Genomic DNA, 22,295 nt, shown 5'->3' on the forward strand with positions numbered 1-22,295 from the left:
ATCCTCTTCCCATCTCCTCCCTCCCCCCCGGCTTCCCCCTCTCCCCCCCCCCTCTCCGGCCTCCCCTTCTTTCCACCCCCCCTTTTTTTAGTATTACAGCGATGTGAGGTTCTGGCTGCCCTTAATGAATGCTTATGTGAGATAGATGCTTGTTAGGGCCGGTTCACACTATAGCGAGTGCGGCGATCGCATGTAATTCGGAGCGCACTGCTCCTTCATTACATGCGATCGGATGTGCGGATGCAAATTCAGCCATACACTTTGTATGGCTAAATTCGCACTGCACCCGCACAAAAGACGCACATGACCCTTTTTTCCAGCCGCATCAGGATCGGATCGCACAGTGGTTCACACTTGTGCGATCCGATCCTGTGCGAACTGTCAGATCGCACTGCGATATGCGATCAAACTGGGAGTGTCGTTAACATTTAATTGACACCCCCTGCGTATCACATATGGCAGTGTGAACTGCCAGATGTGCGTTTGCGATGCGGGAACAGGCTGCGAATTCGCAGCCTTCCCGCATCGCACAAGTGTGAACCGGGACTTACTCCTGATTTAAAGCAGTCATCATGGATATAGCCCTCCACAGTTTCTTGATTTGTTTATCTTTATATATTTTGTTTTCTGTTTATCGGTGCTTTTCAAGTTCGCTCATATTTATGTATGGCTTTTGCTCTCCTAATGATTATTGTTGAGTTTCATGTATTACTGTAATTTTCTCAATACTATGCCATACCCTGGTTTTCACTAGAGCTCCGTCAGCTTGATCAAGATGCCACTACTCATTGTATTTTGCATTTCTCCCAACATGCGTAGTCCCAGAACTGATCTTGGACCGTACCTTCTCCACATTACCCCAACCCAACAGTTGCATCCTGCTCCTGTTGACTCCCCTGACACTCTGTGTCCCCTATCTTCCTCACCCCTGAGTATTGAACTGCCCCGTGAGCTGGTCTTTATCTGAAGGGTAATTTCCCACCTCCTCCTTTACCTTACTTCTACAAACTCTCCTTCTCTTTTCTTTCTCCTTCTCTTCTCTTTTCCCCTTCAGCCCTACCCCTCTTTCCTTCCTTTCTTCCTTCCGCTCCTTTTACCCCTCCCCTTCCCCCCCCCCTCCTTTCCCGCCATATTCACTCCTCTTGTTCGCACCATGGTTAACCATAAAACCACACGTACCCCTCAAACCGTGAAAATCTTATCAATAAACGCCCAGGGACTGAATGTTCCAGAAAAGCAGTCGCAATTTCTTGCGGAGGCCCATAGGCTTCGGGCTCAGATCCTCCTAATCCAGGAGACCCACTTCAAAACGGGTAGTTCACCAACATTCTCCGGAAGGTTTTTTCCTGTAGGTTACCATGCCACTACAGCGGGCTCCAAGACCAAAGGTAATTCCATCTTATTTGCATCGCATGCAGCCTTCCATTTGCAAGATATCAAGCATGACCCAGATGGTAGATTTTTGTTCGTAAAAGGCTGTTTGGGGACCCGCCCAGTGACCCTAGCGAACATCCACGCCCCCAACCGTAAACAGGTCCCCTTTTTCCGCACTGTCTATAAAGAGCTCTCAGACTTTTCTTCTGGATTGCTGATCCTGGGAGGTGACTTCAACACGCCTCTCAACCCTCTCCTTGATACTTCCACAGGGCCCTCTGCCTTCTGTACAGAGCCCTGCTTCAGATCCACGTTCAGCTCCAGAACTTATCCCTTCATGACTCCTGGAGATTATTGAACCCGCGGGAAAAAGATTATACCTACTTCTCCGCGCCTCACGGTAAATTTTCTAGAATTGACTACCTTTTCCTTTCCCAACCAGACCTCCCCTTTATGTCAGTGGCGACCATTGAACCCAAGATCTTCTCTGACCATAACCCTATCACCCTGACTCTGATGTTTCCCGACTATGACACCAGGAGCAAAATGTGAAGACTTAATTCCTCTTTGTTGAGGGACACGGCAACGGTTGCACTGTTGAACTCTAAACTTCAGGAGTATTTCCTTCTTAATGACACCCCGACGTGAGTCCTTTGACCCAATGGAAAGCCCACAAGCGTGTGGTGCGAGGTGAATTTCTGTCCCTTTCTGTGTTCCTCAAGAAAGCACGCCAAAGCCAGGTCGAGTCGCTTCATGCCCGTTTGCACGTACTTGAAAGCCTCCATAAACGCTCCCTGGCCACTTTGACCCTGGAGGAATTGTCTGAGACCAGGGCCAAACTGGCTGACATTCTCGGCAAGCAGAACCATCGGCAATATGTCTTGCTTTAAAAAATCTTTTACGAGCAGGGCAACAAAAGTGGCTGCCTGCTGGAAAGGGCGACTTGTGGCCGCAATAAACTCTCTAAAGTCCCCTTTCTTCGAGATTCCGAAGGGGTTAAGCACTGCTCCAATGAAGATATTGTCACACAATTTGAAGGCTTCTATATATCTCTCTACAACTTGCATGATGCCCGATCCTCCCAAGCCCCAAACCTAAGTAGACAAGCCCAACTCGCTGAATTTTTGGGGAAATTTGGGCCTGCCCCGATTCCGAGCTCTACGGCCCTCGACCTTGAGGCTCCAATCTCCGAAGAGGAGCTTGACAGAGCACTCAAAGAGATGAAACCGGGCAAAAGCCCCAGACCGGATGGCCTCCCGCTCCAGTACTACCGGACCTTTTCAGACGCTCTCAAGCCCCGCTTTCTTCAAGCCTTTAGGACCCTTGCAGACTACTCCCATGACTCTCCTTCCCTTCTGAAGGCGCACATAACTGTGATCCCCAAGGAGGGCAAGGACGAAGCTGCGGTGGGGAACTATCGCCCTATTTCTCTAATCAACGTAGATGTTAAGCTCTATGCGAAAATACTTGCCAATAGACTGCTCCCCTTCTTGCCCTCCCTCATCTCCCTGGACCAGGTGGGCTTTGTCCCGGGAATGGAGGCAAGGGACAATACCACAAAAGCCTTAAATATCCATCATTTGCTCACTTCGCACAATGTACCAGGCTTTTTCCTCTCTTTAGACACAGAGAAGGCATTCGACAGAGTGGCCTTGGACTACCTAATGGCCACCCTGGAATCAATTGGCCTCTGCCCACGGATGCTGTCTAGCATTCGGGCGCTGTATACCAACCAGATTGCCCGGGTCAGGGTGAATGGCCACCTGTCGAACGCCTTCAACCTTACAAATGGTATGAGGCGGGGTTGCCCTTTATCTCCCATACTCTTTATCCTCTCACTTGAGCCATTCCTAAACCAAATACGTGCAAATCCTGACATCCAGGGGATCACCATTCAGAATACTACCTACAAAATTGCCGCCTTTGCAGACGACATGCTCTTGTTCCTTTCCCACCCCCATACTTCTCTGCCAAACCTCCTTAATGATCTGGAACGCTATAGACTCCTCTCCAATCTGAAGATAAATTATGCAAAATCTCAGGCTCTGAACATATCTTTGGATACGGAGGAGGTTGAGAGATGCAAACGTAACTTTCCCTTCCTCTGGGCTCATGACACATTACCCTACTTGGGTATCCACATACCCCGCACCCTGTCAGACCTATCCTGCACAAACTAGCTGACACATCTCTGCTCCAAACTCAAATCCTGGCACTCCTTACAGGTCTCATGGTTCGGTAGAGTGGCATTTCACAAGATGTCAATCCTCCTGCGTCTTCTATATCTCTTTCAAACCGTTCAGATCCAAATCCCCTCGTCCTTCTTTGTTACTTTCAAGGACAGCTAGTGCTTTATTTGGAATGCCAAGCCCCCCAGGATCAACTACATGCGTCTGACTGCTCCCAAACACCGGGGTGGAATAGCACTCCCAGATCTGGCTTGTTACCATAGGGCCTGTCTCCTTACCAGACTTATTGACTGGAACCTGCACTCTACCCTGAAAGCAGTAGTTGCATTGGAAAACTCCTGGTCTGTTACCCCGCTTCACTTGCTGCTTTGGCTACCGTTTGATGTACTTCCTCGGGCCCTTAAATCACATCCTCTTATCGGACCCCCCCTGATAGCATACCACAGCTGGTCTAAACGTAATCAGATTGACTCTGGTTGGGGACCCCTGACGTCTCTTCGTCTGAATCCAGCCTTCCCTCCGGGGATGACCCATTCTTTTCTCCAACACATTTGGCCCCATAGGGATGTCCTTGCAAAGCATTTCTTACATCGCGGTGCTCCGCTCTCGTGGAAAGCGCTGGAACACAAACTACACCCCCATAAATTGCCGTTGTGGTCGTTCTTTCAGATAAGACACTTCCTGACGTCAACAAAAAACATGGCCATTTGGACGAGACCCCTTATCGCTCTTAAAGTGATCTGTGCATGCGCCAGTCCTCAACGCTATTTGATTTCTGAAATTTACGGCTTCCTTATTACGGCCCCTCCTGTCTCCACGTCGACCTTTGGCCAGGCTTGGTCGTGAGATTTACACGTTTCTCTTTCCGAGAAAGACTGGGAAAGGATCTGCTCTATGGCACATAAGGCGTCAGTAAATGTAACCATACAGGAAAACGGTTGTAAAATCCTCTCTCATTGGTACAGAACACCGTAACGCATCCACAAATTTGCGCCGAAGGCCACGGACCTCTGTTGGCGTTGTGGCATCTCCAAAGGCACAATGTTGCACATCTGGTGGTCCTGCGATGCCATTTAACCTTTCTGGAAGACTGTCCATCAGACTATACAAGCAGTCACTTCATGTGCCTTAGACTATTCCCCTGCCCAATTCTTGGTTCAATCTTATTTTATTGAAAGAGAAGGATTTTACAGAGTTAGGGGAGAAGCATGGGGGTATGAAACATACAGAAAAATAAATTGTTCAGGAATGACATATAGTAAACTGTGAGTAAGTGCATACAACAATCAATATCAATAAGTGCAAATAAGGAACATAAACCGCCAGGTCCATTAGATCCCGGCAGCAGCACAAGGACAAGAAAAACAGCAACTTGGGTTATCAGATGTTAACATAAACAAGAGAAAAGTCAAGGAAAGGCCAACACAGGTAGAAACACTATCATAGCTGGCGTCACTTGGGAAGATTGTGGGAAGTGTGGAAGGCATTGATAAATATCCCAGCTTCCCATTGAGAAGCGCCTAAAAACAACAAATAAGCAAAAAAGGATTGCCTTATGGTGTCAATGGTACAGCCAGAGAGGGGAATAAAGGGAAGAGGGTGGGATAAAGCAGGAGAATGTAAAGAGGTATGCCAAGGGGGCAAAGAAGGTGGAGGAAATCAGGAGGGGCCGCCCACGTCCCACTACTGCCCCCCAGCACCAGGTAGCACAGACGTCTCGAGCCAGGACTGAAAGGCATCCGAACACCGAAACATGTCCTAGGACCTCCAAGCAGCAGAGAAGCGGTCCTCCCTGCCCCTCTCCCGCGCCAACAGGTTTTCCATGTCCCTAAGCTGGTCTAGTTCCAGAGCCCATTCAAGTTTAGAGGGTACGTGCTTTGTCCTCCAGTGTCTGGTCTGGGTATCACCGTCCGAACAGCTGCCAAGAAAAACCTCAGAACGTCTCTCTTGATCGACCGGAAGGAGCCTGGTAACAAAGACAACAGGGCCAGTTCCGGTGTCGCATGAACATTGGTTGCCTGGAGCCTGCAATACAGAGCTATAATTCCAGTCCACAATTCATGGATCTGGGGACATTCCCACCAGATATGAATAAGTGTTCCCCTAGAGGACGTGCACCGCCAACATTGGTCCGACTGGAGTGGGTCAATGTAGGCAATCGAGGAAGGGCACCTGTACCATCTGCTCAAGAGTTTGAACCCCTTCTCTTGAACTTGTGTAGCAGGAGACAGCAAGTGGGTCAGCGTAAAACATTTATGCCAGTCGGTAGATGAGAGGGCTCGCCCCAGGTCCCTGTCCCAGACAGCAGTATATGTCGGCAGGTCAGGGTGGAGGGCACGCAATAGCAAGGAATATAAGAGAGACACTGTGTGCGTGGGGGGAACATCCTGAAGCAGGATAGAGTCCAACTCCGAAGGGTCTCCCCTAACATCAGTCAACGAGGGCCCCCTGCCCAATTCTTATTACACTATTCAACCGCTCGGTACAGGAACTCTCTGGCCATGTTTATGCTGATTGCAGCCTAGCTATGCCTGCCTCGGCACTGGAGGTCTATATCTGTGCCGACGACTCGTGAGTGGTTCCACAGACTGAATCACAATGAAGAGATGGAGGAACTAGTCTGTATCTCCAAGGACAATCTCTCTAACTTCACTGCAACATGGAACGATTAGATTAGATACAAGGAATCTAAGCCTTACCAGATAAGCATGGGCCTCTGAGGGGTCTGGTCTCAGCTGGGTCCATGCCTCATGAGCCCGTTGTATGGGGATGGTGGGGGGGCCCTCTACCCTGGCCCCTCCTCCCCATTTCCTAACCCCTGTTTTTTTCCTTACCTCCCTCCTCTTCCCTCCCCCTTTAATCATTTTCTTTTTTTTCTCTCTTCCTCTCTCTTCCTCTCTCTCTCATCTTCTCCCCCTTTACGGTCGTATTTTCTCTTCCTTTCTCTCTTCCTTTTCTCCTTTGCTCTCAATTTCTTCCTTCTCTCTCTTTTATTCACAATGAGCCTACGCGACTCCCTGGGTTACCTCTAACTTCCAGACCTGATTGTTGCGCCTATTACTTACGCTTGCACAGAGTGTGCTAGCTTGATCCTCTGCCGCAAATCAACCCCTAAGAAAGATGCAATCGGGACCACAAGGATAATTACCAATATGGGGCCCAATGGGAACCGGTACGTCAAATACTTAAAAAACACTGGAATATCCTCAGCAATACACCTACTCTAAAAGACATAGTCGGAACGAATCCCGTGATGGTAGTCAAACGTGCAAAAAACCTCAGTGACATACTAACAAGATCCGAATTCACGAAGGACTCTGATGGCGCATGGCTCTCAGAAATACCCAGAAGCAAGGGCATGTTTCCTTGTGGACGATGCCAGATCTGTCCAAATGTGAACAGAACTGATAGGTTCTATAACGCCACAGGCGACAAAGAATTCAAAATATACAACCTCATCAATTGCTCATCCACCAAAATCATCTACATGATAAACTGCCCCTGCAACAAAAACTATATTGGGAAAACAAACCGCCAATTAAAGACACGAATCGGTGAACACATGCGAGAGATAAGAGAAAAAAATCCAGAAAAACCCCTAGCTAAACACTTCACACAGTACCACACAGGAAATCTAAAAGGCATGAAGATCAAAGGCATCTACGAATTGAAACTTTCCCCCAGACGTGGCGACTTTAATCGCATCCTACTACAGAAAGAAAAGTGGTGGATTTTCAACCTTAATAGCTTCATCCCCACAGGCCTCAACACTGAAATGAACCTTCAGGTTTTCTTGGAACAATAAATAAGCATAAGCCATACCGTATAAATTACCAACTACACACAATTCAAACACCATTTGATAATTCCTTCCCATCCCCTACAAATAGATCTTTAAATAACACAGAACGTATTACCAAAAACAGGAATAGACATCACCACTAGCACCATTTCTAACAAACAAATTCTACCCTTAAATAACAGGGTTAAACTTACACTTAAGTATATGACTACCCCTAAACATATACTCAACCAGCATAACTGTCTGCGTTTTTTGTATGTTATTTTTTGTTGTTTGTTTTTTCGTTTATCGTTTTATGTTGCTAACATGCAAAGTGTACTGAACATAATAAGTATATATACTTCTCCTATGCCAAGTCCCATCCGGACATATATACCCCAAACTTACAAACCGAAGATCACCCTGAGACGTATGCCAAATAATTTACAGTCTGGCACTTTACTAAAATGATAATGCTGAAATTGAAAATATATGCATATTATAGATACAAGCATGCCCTCATGTGCAATAAGCCATTGTATATATCATGTACACTATATATATTAAGTTCACTGTCTTAAATGGCTAATGATCATAATTACTCCCCCTTCTGCGACCATACACGGCCAATCTGAATCGGCCGCACAATCATCTCAAGAACATCGACCTAAAATATCTCCGCCCCGCCCCCGCAGCAAATATACCAGTGATGTATCACACTAAATGAAACTCCCAGTCTCAAAAATCAACCCCAAGCCCGAACAGCTGATAAGAATGATACTTAAGGGATCAGCTAACGGGCTATCTACGTCCAGACGAAGCTACGCTACCTTAAGCGAAACACGTCGACGTCACCAGCCTGGCGGCGCACTCTCCACACCTCCTCCCAGGCGGCGGATCCCTCGGAGAACACAAGCCACACTCAGCGCCTCCACGGATGAACGGATGACTAGAAACAACCGCTACCAGGATGTCAAACTCAACCCAAGGATAACCAAGTGGTATCATAGCCGAAAGGTACTGTCCTTACATTGGGGTGAAGAAATGGTCACACGACCATCAGAGCCATAGAGATACGCAACCACCCTAGCAGCCAACATTACCTAACATGCTATGAGCCATAACTTTGAGAGCCAACAGCTGCTATACCTACTTCCCCAGGCTCGGCACAAGTCCCCTACACCAGCAAGATACCTCACAAACAGACATCCATCCATCCATCCATCCCACTGCAGCAGGAGAGATATATCAGCAGCAAAATCACTCATGACACAGGAGGAGTGAAGAAACGGCATTCACGCCGTCAGAGAAACAGGCATACATGCCGAAATCTCTGCCTTAAATCCCCACATCCTGTTGATGCACTTTACTTGATCGGTCTAACGACCACCCCGCAGCCATATACTGCAGTAACCTCTCCCTAACACCATCCCACATATCGCTGCAGCCATTACACATTTGGCCTTCTGATCCCCCCCCCCTCCCTTGTATGACTGAGCACACTATCCATTATCCTTTTTGGATTGATCCCAGGACACGTACGTGCATCCACTCAGCCATCTTGAATGGATCCACACCGCCCCAGGAGTATATCAAGAACACACCACTTTATCAAAATTGATGGGATATTTATGTATATGCATTCTTGATACCACTACTACTGTGTACCGGCCAGTTTTTGTTATTATCTGTCTATATGTCATGTTAGTCTTGTTTCATGTTGTCTCCACTGGTTGATACAATTTGTAACTTGCACGGTTGTATATCGATACACTCAGATTTTTTATATAATAAACATCTATGATCACATTATTATATGGGCCCTGCTTCATTCATAGCTGACAAAATAACCTACTATCATTCTGTAGCCTATGCAAAATACCTTCTTATGTGCTAGCTTGATCAACCTGGCAAACGCCACCTTAGTTTTCTGTGGTGCCGCTGTGGTACATGACTCTAGTCCTGCATTGCCTAGGTGGTCGATTGTACACGACCCTCATGAACATTATCCTCTGTGTATTTTGCTGGATGCGCTTCCGGCACTCCCTGCACTGGGTGTATCACTGCTCCACTTCTTCTTATGTAACCCTGATATTGTGTATTTCCTTGACATTGCTCGTTGTGCATTTCTTTCCTTGTATACAGAGCTTTGTACTTGTTTTGTATATGCCTATTGTTGTCTTTTTCTTAATAAAAACTTTAATGGAAAAAAAAATAAAACATAATAACAAAGTATTAATAAATAGCGTACCAACATTTTTAATGAAAAACATAGTCTCTGTATTGTCAGGACTATTGTGAGAAATAGGCATATTTTTCATATTGCATGTGAAGAATTATGAACTGCATGAACCCAGAAACAAAGTTCAGTTTGTGTCCTTCACTAGAAACTCCTTCAGGAGACTCATGTTCTGTTTCCATTGTTCATTTTTGAAGAATGGTGGTAATCCATTGTTGACTAACCCTGGAGATAACAAACTATATTCTATGGTCTTTGAAAAAGAATATATTGCTCTGACCATGGGGTTGTTTTCCATACAAAGACTTCTCCTAACAGACTTTACAAGGACAGCTGTAAAATGGGTTACCTAACTAACAGACCATTGTTTCAACTATGAAAAGGTAAACAACAGAGAAGCCATGGGAAGAAAGTTTTTTTTTTATATTTTCTGGTCATCAACTTAGAACTATTCAAACAGTATTTTTAAATGAATTCAGTATGATCATAAGCATCTACAACCTCCTTGTTCCATCAGATACCAAGAGGGGATGTAGAAATTATGGTTATATGGACAATCCTCCATTGAAAATGATATTATATCAGTTATATAGTAGTTGATGATTAAATTATATTCCATATTTTAGATCCTATACCATGTCATGATTATTTTATTTACTAGAATAATTATTCTCTAGAAGATAACCTTCTGATTTAATTTATCACATATGCCAAACAATTATAGTTCCAGGTTATTGTGTATCAATTTAGATAATCTATAGGTAAATCACTTATTCTTAACTAAGATATATATTAATATGTATACTCATTAAACGGCATTACCAGAACTGAACCTTTCAATGAGATATAACAGGAATATCAGATGGCCATGCCTGCACCATGAGAATATAGACAGATTATTACTACAAAATAGTAATGTAGTAATTTCTATCACATATTTTTGTTCCCTGACATACATAATGGTTAGAAGAGGTAGTTGCATAATTACACAACCAGTTAATGGCTATTTACCCCAACCAGTGGGAAGAAGTTCCACCTTCTGGGTTCGGCTTATGATAATTTTTATGGCCTTTTTGTCCTATACAGTATATAGGGGAACCCAGACGAGACATAGAGACACATCCAGACACACACACACACACATTAAGATACTCACTTACATTCATCATACTCTATCTTACTTCACAGCCTCATTTTTTTCGCCTGACACTCTGAAACACTTTAAGGATGCCAGACGCAAGCTCCTCCTTAACCAGCCACCATTTTGGGAAAGGCAGCCATCTTAGGACTCTGGTAATGACCATTTTGAGCCAGCAGCCATTTTGGAGTAGCAATTATGCATTATTGATTACATTCATTTTTGTTTCTTTGCATGCAATAAATATCGTATGTTTAGGATATTTAGATTACCTTCCCAGTTGTAACAATCATTGTAGATTTTTCTCTAAACTTTATTTTTGTTTTTATAAATTTTTCCATTCTTGGTTTAGCGCTACATCAGCGAGATAGTCTACTCTCACTCTAACTGCAGAGGAGTGACTGGCTATTCAATTCGCAGACAATTCTGTCTGATATGTAAAACTCTTGATATATGTTTTTTACTCCTTCTGGGAAAAAGTAATCCTGTCCTTTGATTTACATTGCTAAGCCAAATCGATTCAACAAATATTACAATTTTAGTTTGTATTTTATGTGAGATTATTTTTTTGTGTCACCCATATCTAACTATTTATTGTGAATACATGTCTTGATGATTGTTGCCATCACTAGTTAAAAAAATAAAATAAATAAAAATGACATAAATCTTTCCACTAGATTGTAGGCACGATAACTTTTGTGCATCAATATACGCTTATTGGGATTTTTTTTTGCCAAAAATATGTAGCAGAATAGAAATTGGCCTAAAATGATGAAAAAATTAGATTTTTAATTTTCTTTTTTTTTTTATTGGGAATGTTATATAGCAAAAAGTAAAAAAATGTTGTTTTTTCTTCAGAATTGTTGCTCTTTTTTTGTTTATAGCGCAAAAAAAAAAAACACAGAGGTGATCAAATACTACCCAAAAAAGCACTTTATTTTGGGTACAGCTTCGCACGACCACGCAATTGTCAGTTAAAGTAACGCAGTAGGCCATAAAATGGCCTGGTCATTAGGGGGAAAACCTTCCAGGCCAGAATTGGTTAAAGACTGACCACACTAAGAAGGAGAGCACAACCTGGTCAGTTCTCTAGCTATGTTGTGTACTCTCCTCCAGTGATCAGGCTTGTCTTGGCACCCCCCCCCCCCCCTTACCCTGGATGGTGGCGGCGGCACCTGAGAGCTGATACGTAAATCGGCTTCGGGTGCCGACATCGCAGGGCTCCCTGGACAGGTGAGTTCTACTATTTAAAAGTCAGCAGCTACAGTATTTTTTTAAGGGGGGCGGAACTCCGCTTTAAGAAAGGAAAAAGGCTGTTTTAAAAGACAGAAAATCAGAGAAAAAATGGAAAAATTTGTTTTAAAAGCTTATAGCAATGTTTCCAAACAGGGGGAGAAAATACTTATACCACAAACAATCACTAAGCAATCAGGATCCCAATAGATGCACAACTTCCCTTTTTTATCTCTCCACTTGATCAAATCACACTTTCTTCACAATTCTAATGTGATCAAGCTCCATAATCTGAAAGATCCAACAAAAAATGTTTCTATTTCAATAGTATTTATTGTTTTTCATCAAAAGAGAAAAATACAGCAATACTTTAGGTAGCAAAGTGTACATGTGTACAAAGTAGCAATGATGACACGTATAAAACATTCAAAGTGCATAAGAGCAAAGTGTCCCTCAATACACAGCAAAATCAAGCAAAATGCTGTGGAAATTCATGCCTAACGTTAGTCGTTAACTGTTCTAACCCGGTCTAGGGTCAATAAAACAAGGAAGGGCTTATATCAAAAACTCATGGATAATTAGCTCTATAACCAAAGTTCTCAAAGTGATATCAGAGGTATGTGTCTGGAGGGATGACAAGTATTGTAAAATTTGCTGTCGCCAAAAGTGTTTTGAAAAGGGCATCTCAAGATGCTGAACAAAAAAAGAGGATTGATGTATGTCTTTGTGATCCAAGAAGTGTCCTATACAATATAACCCCCTTATTCACCAACCAAAGGAAGTGGGAGGACTGAAGACCAGATGGGAACATTGGGATAATAATCATGGAACGAAGAGGCTACTTCCTATAGGAGGTACCCCATATGTTAAGGAAGTGGGAAAACATGGGAAAAATAATTGCTTTGTTGTGTTTTGAATGAGGTGATTATAGACTTATTAATGCACTTGAGACAGAAACAATTGAGTACTGTCCATGATACTTTTTTTATTTGCACTAACATAGAAATATTCAGGACAAGCTTTGGGGGTATGTTCCTTTTCCTCAAAGTCCCAGCAGTACAGAGTCATACTGGGACCTTGAAGAAGGGGACATACACATTTTTTGCAGGTAAACAAATCTACATTTACTATTTTTTTTAGAAGCTTGGAAAGCATTGCATGTAGGTCTCCTGCAGACTCTCAGCGCGATCTGTCTGCCTCTACATTGTATGGGCAGGCAGTTTCACACTGACAGGCAATGAACTACCACAGCACTCAACAGCGCTGTGGTAGTTTACTGAGAACTACAAGCTGAAAGCTGCAAAGGGTGTTGGTACTTGTAGTTCATTCTTTCATAGAACTCTGTGAATAAATGATGCGCCTGTGTGGGTGGAGCCCTGTACGGTCACGCTCTTTTTAAAAAAAGACAGCTGGTACAAGAAGCATCTCCCTGTACTGTTGTCACACAGAGGGCTCAGATCGCAGAACCACTGCAGGAGCGGGAACATGTTACATGTTCCACCTTAAAAACAGGTGGAACATGTTCCTGCAGCTGAACTCACCCTTTAAGTCAGTAAGTGCTGAATGTTAATAAACAGTAATGGATGGTTTGTCAAACAAATGGTATGGAAAGCTTGGCACCACCACGGGAGACATGTACTAAAGCAAATAAAAATAATAATTAAAAATTCAGTTTGGTGGGGAGCAATGAAACATTAAAAATGCTAAGTTTCATGAAATAACATGCCTTGGGGAGGCCCAGACACTGCCTGTTAAGTAGCACATCTGTGCAATGTATACAAACCACTACAGCAGCTTTATTAGTAAATAAATCCTTGCAAGCAGCTGTGGTTAAATAACGCGATTCAAAAAAATATTGTACAGTGAATAATATTGTGAATTGCTCACACACTACAACTCTCATATGTATGTGCTATACTGAAACGTAAATGATAATTGGTGCCGTGCTTCACCAATATCAAAAACACAATAAACCAATATGGGAAAAATAACCCATAAATATCCAGAAACAGTGTTCTAGATTGTGCTCATACTGTATGTCAAAGGACCTTTATTTAAAATATAGTTACACAGTTAGTCAGGTTGAAAAAAGACACAAGTCCATCTAGCTCAATCAATAAAAAACAAAAAAGAAAACACAACCATACAATCCCATATACACAATCCTATACCCACAGTTGATCAAGAGGAAGGCGAAAAACCCCAGCAAAGCATGATCCAATTTGCTACAGCAGGGGAAAAAAATCCTTCCTGATCCCCCGAGAGGCAATTGGATATTCCCTGGATTAACTTTCTCTATAAATGTTAGTACCCAGTTATTTTATGTACATCTAGGAAAGTATCTAGGCCTTTTTTAAAGCAATCTACTGAGCTGGCCAGAACCACCTCTGGAGGGAGTCTATTCCACATTTTCACAGCTCTTACTGTGAAAAAAACCTTTCCATATTTGGAGACAAAATCTCTTTTCCTCTAGACGTAAAAAGTGCCCCCTTGTCCTCTGTGAGTACCTTAAAGTGAATAACTAAACACCAAGTTCACTATATGGACCCCTTATGTATTTGTACATGTTGATCATATCCCCCCTTAATCTTCCCTTCTCAAGAGAGAATAAATTCACTTCCTTGAATTTTCCTCTTAGCTGAGGTCTTACATGCCTCTTATCAGTTTGGTTGCTCTTCTCTGCACTTTTTCCAGTTCCCCGATATCCTTTTTGAGAACAGGTGCCCAAAACTGAACTGCATATTCCAGATGAGGTCTTACTAATGATTTGTACAGAGACAAAATAATATCTCTCTTTCTGGAGTCCATACCTCTCTTAATACAAGAAAGGACTTAGCTTGCTTCAGAAAACTGCAGCTTGGCATTGCATGCTATTATTAAGCTTATGATCTACCAGAACACCCAGATCCTTCTCCGCTATGGATTCCCCCAGTTCTACTCCACCTAGTATGTATGATGCATGCATATTCTTAGCCCCCAAGTGCATAACTTAACATTTATCAACATTAAACCTTATTTGCCACATAGTTGCCCAATGAAACAGTGCATTGAGGTCAGATTGTAAGTTGGAGACATCCTTAAAGGAAGTCATTCCACTGCATAGCTTGGTACCATCTGCAAAGACGCAAAGACTGAAATAGTAATTTTAATCCCAGACCCTATATCATTTATAAAGATATTAAAAAGTAAGGGTCCCAACACTGAACCTTGGGGTACACCACTGATAACCTTAGACTATTCAGAGTGAGAATCATTAACCACTACTCTCTGAAATTATATTTTAGCCAGTTTTCTATTTATTTAGAAACTGATCTTTCCAAGCCTCTAGACTTTACCTTACACATTAGCGGTGTGTGGGGAACTGTGTTAAACGCTTTTGCAAAATCCAAGTATACTACGTCCACAGCCACCCCTCTGTCCAAGGTTTTACTTACCTCTTCAAAAAAAGAATTTAGGTTTGTTTGACAACTTCTGTCTTTTATGAATCCATGCTGTCTGTTGCTTAAAATGTTTTTTTTCCCAGCAAGAACTTATCTATGTGGTCTTTTATTAAACTTTCCAGTATCTTCCCGACTATAGAAGTCAAACTAACAGGTCTATAGTTACTCGGCAAAGACTTTAATCCCTTTTTAAATATAGGCATCACATTGGCCATACGCCAATCCAGCGGTACTATTCCAGTCCATAACGAGTCCCTAAAAATTAGAAACAAACACTTTGAAATGACAAAGCTCAATTCTATTAGGATGCGTGAGTAGATGCCATCTGGCCCAAGTGCTTTATCCACCTTTATTCTATTTAAATATTTCTGGACCATATCCACTTTTGAGCCATTGTGGATCATTTGGGGCTGTGTCAATACCATCCCCATTATAGTCATGAGCTTCAACCATGCTCCTGTATACACAGAGCTGAAGAAAGTATTTAATACATTTGCCTTCTTTTTGTCCCCAGTCACCCACTCCAGATTATTTTGTAAAGGGCCTACATGCTCAGACCTGACCTTTTTACTATATTTCTAAAATGTCCTACTATCTTTTGCAATCTGATGTTCATTTTGAATTTTTGCGTCCTTGATTTCCTTTTTACATGTTCTGTTATATTCTTTGTAACAATTAAACAATGATAGTGTTCCTTCTTTTTAAAATTTATTTTCCTATTATTTATAGCTTTTTTAACTTTTGCCGTGAGTCACATAGGTTTCATTTTTAGCCTTTTAAACTTATAGCCCATGAGAATATACTTTGCAGTGAGTTCACATACAGCTTTTTTTTGAAGAATTGAAGAATTCCCATTTCTGTTCCTCAATGCTAATATTTTCTCCCAATCTAAGTTATCCAAAGCAGCCCCCATCCTTGGAAATGTTTCTGTCTTAAAGTTAAGTGTTTTTATAGTTCCTGTATGTGTTTGTTGCTTACAGCTAATATTAAATTAAATCATATTATAGTCACTGCTACCCCGATGTTCTTTTATATGAATATTGGTAATAAGCTCTGCGTGGTTTGAGATTACCAGGTCCAGCAGAGCATCATTTCTAGTTGGGGCCTCAATAAACTGCACCTTAAAATTGTTTTGTAATAGGTTCATACATTTTTGCCCTTTAACTGTTCCAGCAGTGCCATTATTCCAGTCAATGTCTGAGTAGTTAAAAAATCCCCCATTATTATCACTGTACCAGCCCTTGAAGCCCTTTCTGTATTTAAAGTTTCATTTTATTTTATTGAATTACTGAAATAAATTAACTTTTTGATGGTATTCTAACTTTATGAGATTCACCTGTATGTCAACAGAAGTCATTTTGAAAACACTAAATAAAGCATGCAAGAGATACACCAAAAATAACAATTTTCAGTTGCACCCTAGGTCAAAGGCAGATGATTTGCACCTATCATAATAAGCTAAAGGGTGTGTGTGATCCCTGCGCTATCTGGGGTGATAAGAGACTCCCTGCTGCAGCGCCACTGAGACTGATACTAAAACAGTTAAAAAATTGTTATGGAAGTAGTGGTGCGCTTCAGGGGTTAACTCTTATAAATCTCTATTTGGGTTGATGGGTATATTGTGCACAGATCTTGGTCTAAAGGTGCTCGGTGTGATAAATATGTGTATACATGTATATTCCAAAAAATATAGTGATAAAGGTGCAGGTGCGTGATGCTAATCAAAGCAATGTGTATATCAATAGATAAATAAATGAAATATCAAAATTCTTCTTTTTTGCACATAAAATGATAAAAATGTATCAATAAAATAATATATATAAACACAGTGTTAGTCTTCAATCCAATTCATAAAAAGTAAATAAAATATATGTGCTCAAATAAAGTGCTGCATGCTTGTTACAATAAATAGGTGTTGAAAAAAGCAATCTGTGAACAGCTCTGTTGCAATCCTTAAAATAAACAATATCGGCTAAGATAGTCCAAAAATAAATAGATTTCAAAGAAAACTTGTGTATAAATCTCTTCTTTGTGACCGTGCTTCAATAGTTAAATCAAGTGACTGTGGTCTCCTCCACCTTGTGTGTCACCTCTATATGCTCTAGCCTCTCACCTTATAGGCAAGACAAATCTGCCTCTGGTATCTATCCAGACTTTTCAGTGGATTCTGTTTGCCTCACTCCGGATCCTTGATCCCTTTTTGGAACAGACTTCTTGGATTCCTATGGGTATTTGTCCGGTTCGTTTTCCTAATCCTATCCTCCTTATCCGGTCTTATTGTGCCTCAGAAACAAAGACTTTTCATGGTGCAGTATATCAAGCTTTTTATTTAAAATATACAGGTTTGCACTTACATTATAGCGAAGTAAAATCGGCATGTTGTAACGCTCCTGCATTTTTATTGTAAGCTGGATTTGCAGCTGCAGAATCTCCACTCAGTAGTAATGTAGAGATGTGTTGGAATACTAGATCCGCTCAGCGGCGCTCAGCGATGACGTCATCCGTCTTAAAGGTGTATGCGTTCCACCTAACTAGAAAGGTGGGACGCAATGTTTTGAAAGGAAAATGGTAAATAAGGGTACCAAAGGTACCAGAATCTTACAGTACCCCCCCCTTAAGGCCGGCTCCGGAAGGCCTATAGCACTGGTTTCTCCGGGTATTTCGAGTGAAACCTTCGTATAAGCCTAGGTGCGTGAACATCAGAGGTATCCAACCAGGTGTCATCTTGGGGTCCATAGTTCTTCCATCTTATGAGATATTGGAGTCTTCCTCTGTGGATACGAGAATCCAAAATCTCCTTAATCTCATATTCTTCTCCGCCTTCAACTTGTACTGGAGGTGGAGGCAAGATGGTAGGCCTTATTCCTTGATTAGGAACATGTGGCTTCAGTAGCGACACATGAAAGATGGGATGTATTTTGAGATCTGCCGGTAAGGTGAGTTGCACTGCAGCTTTTCCAATGAGTTTCTTAATTGGGAAGGGTCCCAGAAATAAAGGTCCAAGCTTTTTGCTAGGGATCTTTAGTCTTAAATTTTTTGTCGATAGCCAAACGAGGTCCCCAATAGCATATTGCGGAGAAGGTCTTCTATGAAGGTCGTAGTACCTTTTTTGTTGACTATGAGCGTGTGTGATGGTGGTATTAAGTAAACCCAGAGCGTCTTTTATTTGGGTAAGATAATCTGAGGCTACTGGGTTACTTGATGGTAGAATGCGTGGTGGAAGAAGTGTGGGATGAAACCCATAGTTCAAGTAGAACGGACTTTGCTTAGTAGTACTGTGGGTTGCGTTGTTATAAGCAAATTCCGCCAGAGGGAGGAGGTCCACCCAATCATCCTGTAGGTATGATGTGTAGCAACGCAGATATTGTTCTATACACTGGTTGACTCTTTCAGTCTGTCCGTTGGTCTGAGGGTGGTAGGGAGAAGTGAGCTTTCGCTCAATCCGTAGTATTTGACATAGAGCTTGCCAAAATTTGGAGATGAACTGTGAACCACGGTCGGATAAAAGAGTCTTTGGAATTCCATGTAATTTGAACACATGTTTCATTAGTAGTTCCGCTGTTTGTTTAGATGAAGGTAGTCTGCGAATAGCAATGAAATGTGCCATCTTTGTCAGATGGTCCACTGACACTAGAATGGTATTAAATCCTTTGGAAGGTGGTAGTTCTACTATAAAGTCTAAGGACACAACTTCCCATGGGACCTGGGGTATTGGTAGACTGCAGAGTAGACCAGATGGTTTTGTAGTGTCAATTTTGGACCTTGCACAGATGTCACATGAAGAAACAAATTTTTGTACAGACGTCTTCATATCAGGCCACCAAAACTGCCTGGTAAGCAAATTAAGGGTTTTCGTCATACCCATATGTCCTGCCATGGGCACATCATGTGATAATTCCAAGATCTTGGTGCGCATAGTAGGGGGTATGTAGAGATTGTCGTTGTAATAGAGGAAGCCTTCTGCATCAGTACTTAGTTGTGGTGGAGGTGAATCCAGTCCTATACTGTGCAAAATCTCTTCCTTCAGGGAACGAACAACACCAATAATACGTTCATAGGGTATTATAGGAATAGAAGGGATTTCGGCGCAGTTATCTTCGGTTAATCGTGATAGCGCATCCGCTTTTTTATTTTTGTCTGCAGGCGTGTAGGTCACTAGAAAGTTGAATCTTAGGAAGAATAATGACCATCGTACCTGTCGGTGGGAAAGAGTTTTGTTAGTCTGGAGGTATTGAAGGTTTTTATGATCTGTATATATGAGTATTGGTAATTGGGTACCTTCAAGTAGATGTCGCCAATTCTCCAGTGCCAGTTTTATGGCAAGCAACTCCTTTTCACCCACTGGGTAATTCACCTCTGGGCTGCTTAGTGATTTTGAGAAGAAAGCAACTGGGTGGAGTGATGAAGTATTTGTTGGTCGTTGGGAGAGAACTGCTCCTACTGCCATATTTGACGCATCTACCTCCAGAATATATTGGAGGGATGGGTCTGGATGGCGTAGTATGGGAGCAGAAGTAAAGCTTGTTTTTAACAAGCGGAAAGCTCCATTTGCTTCTTCTGACCATTGGAATGGTTTCTTTATACTTGTAAGTTGTGTGAGAGGTCTCACAATAGCAGAGAAGTTCTTGATGAACTTCCTATAGAAGTTTGAAAATCCAAGGAATCGCTGTAATGCCTTACGAGTTGTTGGTATAGGCCAATCCAGAATACAGGATATCTTGCTCATATCCATCTTGATTCCGGTTTTGGATATGATGTATCCTAAGAATAATATTTCTTCTTTATGGAATAGGCATTTTTTTAATTTCACGTATAGATTGTGTGCGAGTAATCTGGATAACACAAGTCTTACATGTTTTATATGTTCAGACAGAGATCGAGAATAGATAACTATATCGTCCAGATATACCACAACACAGACATCAAGTAAGTCTCTAAAGATGTCGTTTATGAACCTTTGAAAAGCTGCGGGAGCATTACACAACCCGAATGGCATCACAAGATATTCGAATAATCCGTATCTGGTTCTGAATGCTGTTTTCCACTCATCTCCGTCACGGATTCGGATTAGGTTGTATGCCCCTTTTAGGTCCAATTTAGAGAAGTAAGTAGCCCCACGCACTTGTTCAATGAGTTCAGGGATGAGCGGTAAAGGATAGCGATCCTTTATTGTAATGGTATTTAATTGCCTATAATCGATAATAGGCCTAAGACTTAAATCCTTATTGCGGACAAAGAAAAGTCCTGCAGCTGTGGAAGAAGTAGAGGGTCTGATGAACCCTTTTGTCAAATTCTCATCCAAGTATTCCTTGAGATGAGAGAGTTCATCCTGCGAAAGAGGATAAACATGACCGAAAGGCAATTTGCTGTTAGGGAGTAGATCGATAGTGCAATCATAATCCCTATGGGGAGGCAACACTTGAGCATTTTTCTCAAGGAATACTTCGGACAGATCCTGATAGCATAGTGGTGCAATCTCGTCTGACACCACAGACAGGATCTTTCCATAAGATGGGAGGTTACACGTAATCTCACAATAGTGAGAAGGGAAAGTTAAAGTCTGTCTTTTCCAATCTATGATTGGTTGATGTGTGTGTAACCAGGGGAGTCCCAAAATAATGGGAAAATGGGGTGAAGATAGTATATCAAAGGAGGTGGTCTCCATATGAGACTCGTTAGCAGTGACAAGGAGTGCTTGTGTCTGATTGGTGATTGGACCAGAAGATAGCGGGATACCGTTAATGAAACTAACAGAAACAGGTTTAGGTTTTGAAATAATAGGTATTTTATTTAAGGTAACAAAACTTGTATCGATATAGTTCCCACAAGATCCTGTGTCGATCATAGCCTTGGTAGTAATCCTAGTCTGGTCCCACTGTAATGTTAAATGAACAAAGAGATAAGGTTTAGAAAAGGAAGTCGTTAATCCCCCTAGCAAGACATGTGAACACTCACCCTCTTTTTTGCGGACAAGGGGACAGACGCTTATCGAATGATCCGGGGATGCGCAGTACATGCAGAGATTACTGGATCTTCTCCTGGCTCGTTCAGTAGTTGATAAAGGTGGGCGTATGGTTCCTACCTCCATAGGAGTAGGGTCAACGGCCGAAATCCGAGAAGGACTAGACAATGGCATTCCCATTTTCTCAGCCCTTCTTTCTCGCAGTCGCCTGTCAATGTTGATACTGAGTTGTATTAAGGCATCCAAAGTGCCAGGTAAATCCGCTCGGGCGAGCTCGTCTTTAACGGCCTCTGACAACCCGAGTCTGAACTGAGTTCGCAGAGATGTATCATTCCACCCTGAATCAAGGGTCCATCTTTTGAACTCTGCTACAAAGTCTTCTACAGGTCTCCTTCCTTGTTTTAAAGCCCTCAATTGGATATCAGCAGTACTCTGCCTATTGGGGCCATCATATAAACTAGCGAGTTCCGCTAGGAATAAAGGATAGGAGTTGAGAAGCTGATCATTTTTCTCAAAGAGAGAGTCTGCCCAGGCCCGTGGATCACCCATTAAGTATGAAATGACGGTACAGACTTTAATTTGATCAGTAGGGTAAGTACGAGGTTTTAGCAAAAAAAAGCAATTGACATGCGTTTTTGAATTCACTAAATTTTTTCCGATCACCTGTAAACACTAGAGGAGGGTTTATTTTGAGTTCAGGGGGCTGAGCAGCAGTAAGCTGGGAAAGGCGGGTTACCTGCTGTCTCAGAGTCTGATTGTCTTCTTTTACTTCAGTAAGAGCAAGTATTAATGCATTTACTTGTTGTGTTAATTGTGTCACTTGAGTGGGTAATTCTGCTGAATCTATTTTTTTTTCTGGTTTGTTCAATCTGTAACGCTCCTGCGTTTTTATTGTAAGCTGGATTTGCAGCTGCAGAATCTCCACTCAGTAGTCATGTA

The sequence above is a fragment of the Pelophylax lessonae genome, assembly GCF_965119305.1.
Source record: "Pelophylax lessonae genome assembly, chromosome: 5".
NCBI lineage: Eukaryota > Metazoa > Chordata > Amphibia > Anura > Ranidae > Pelophylax > Pelophylax lessonae.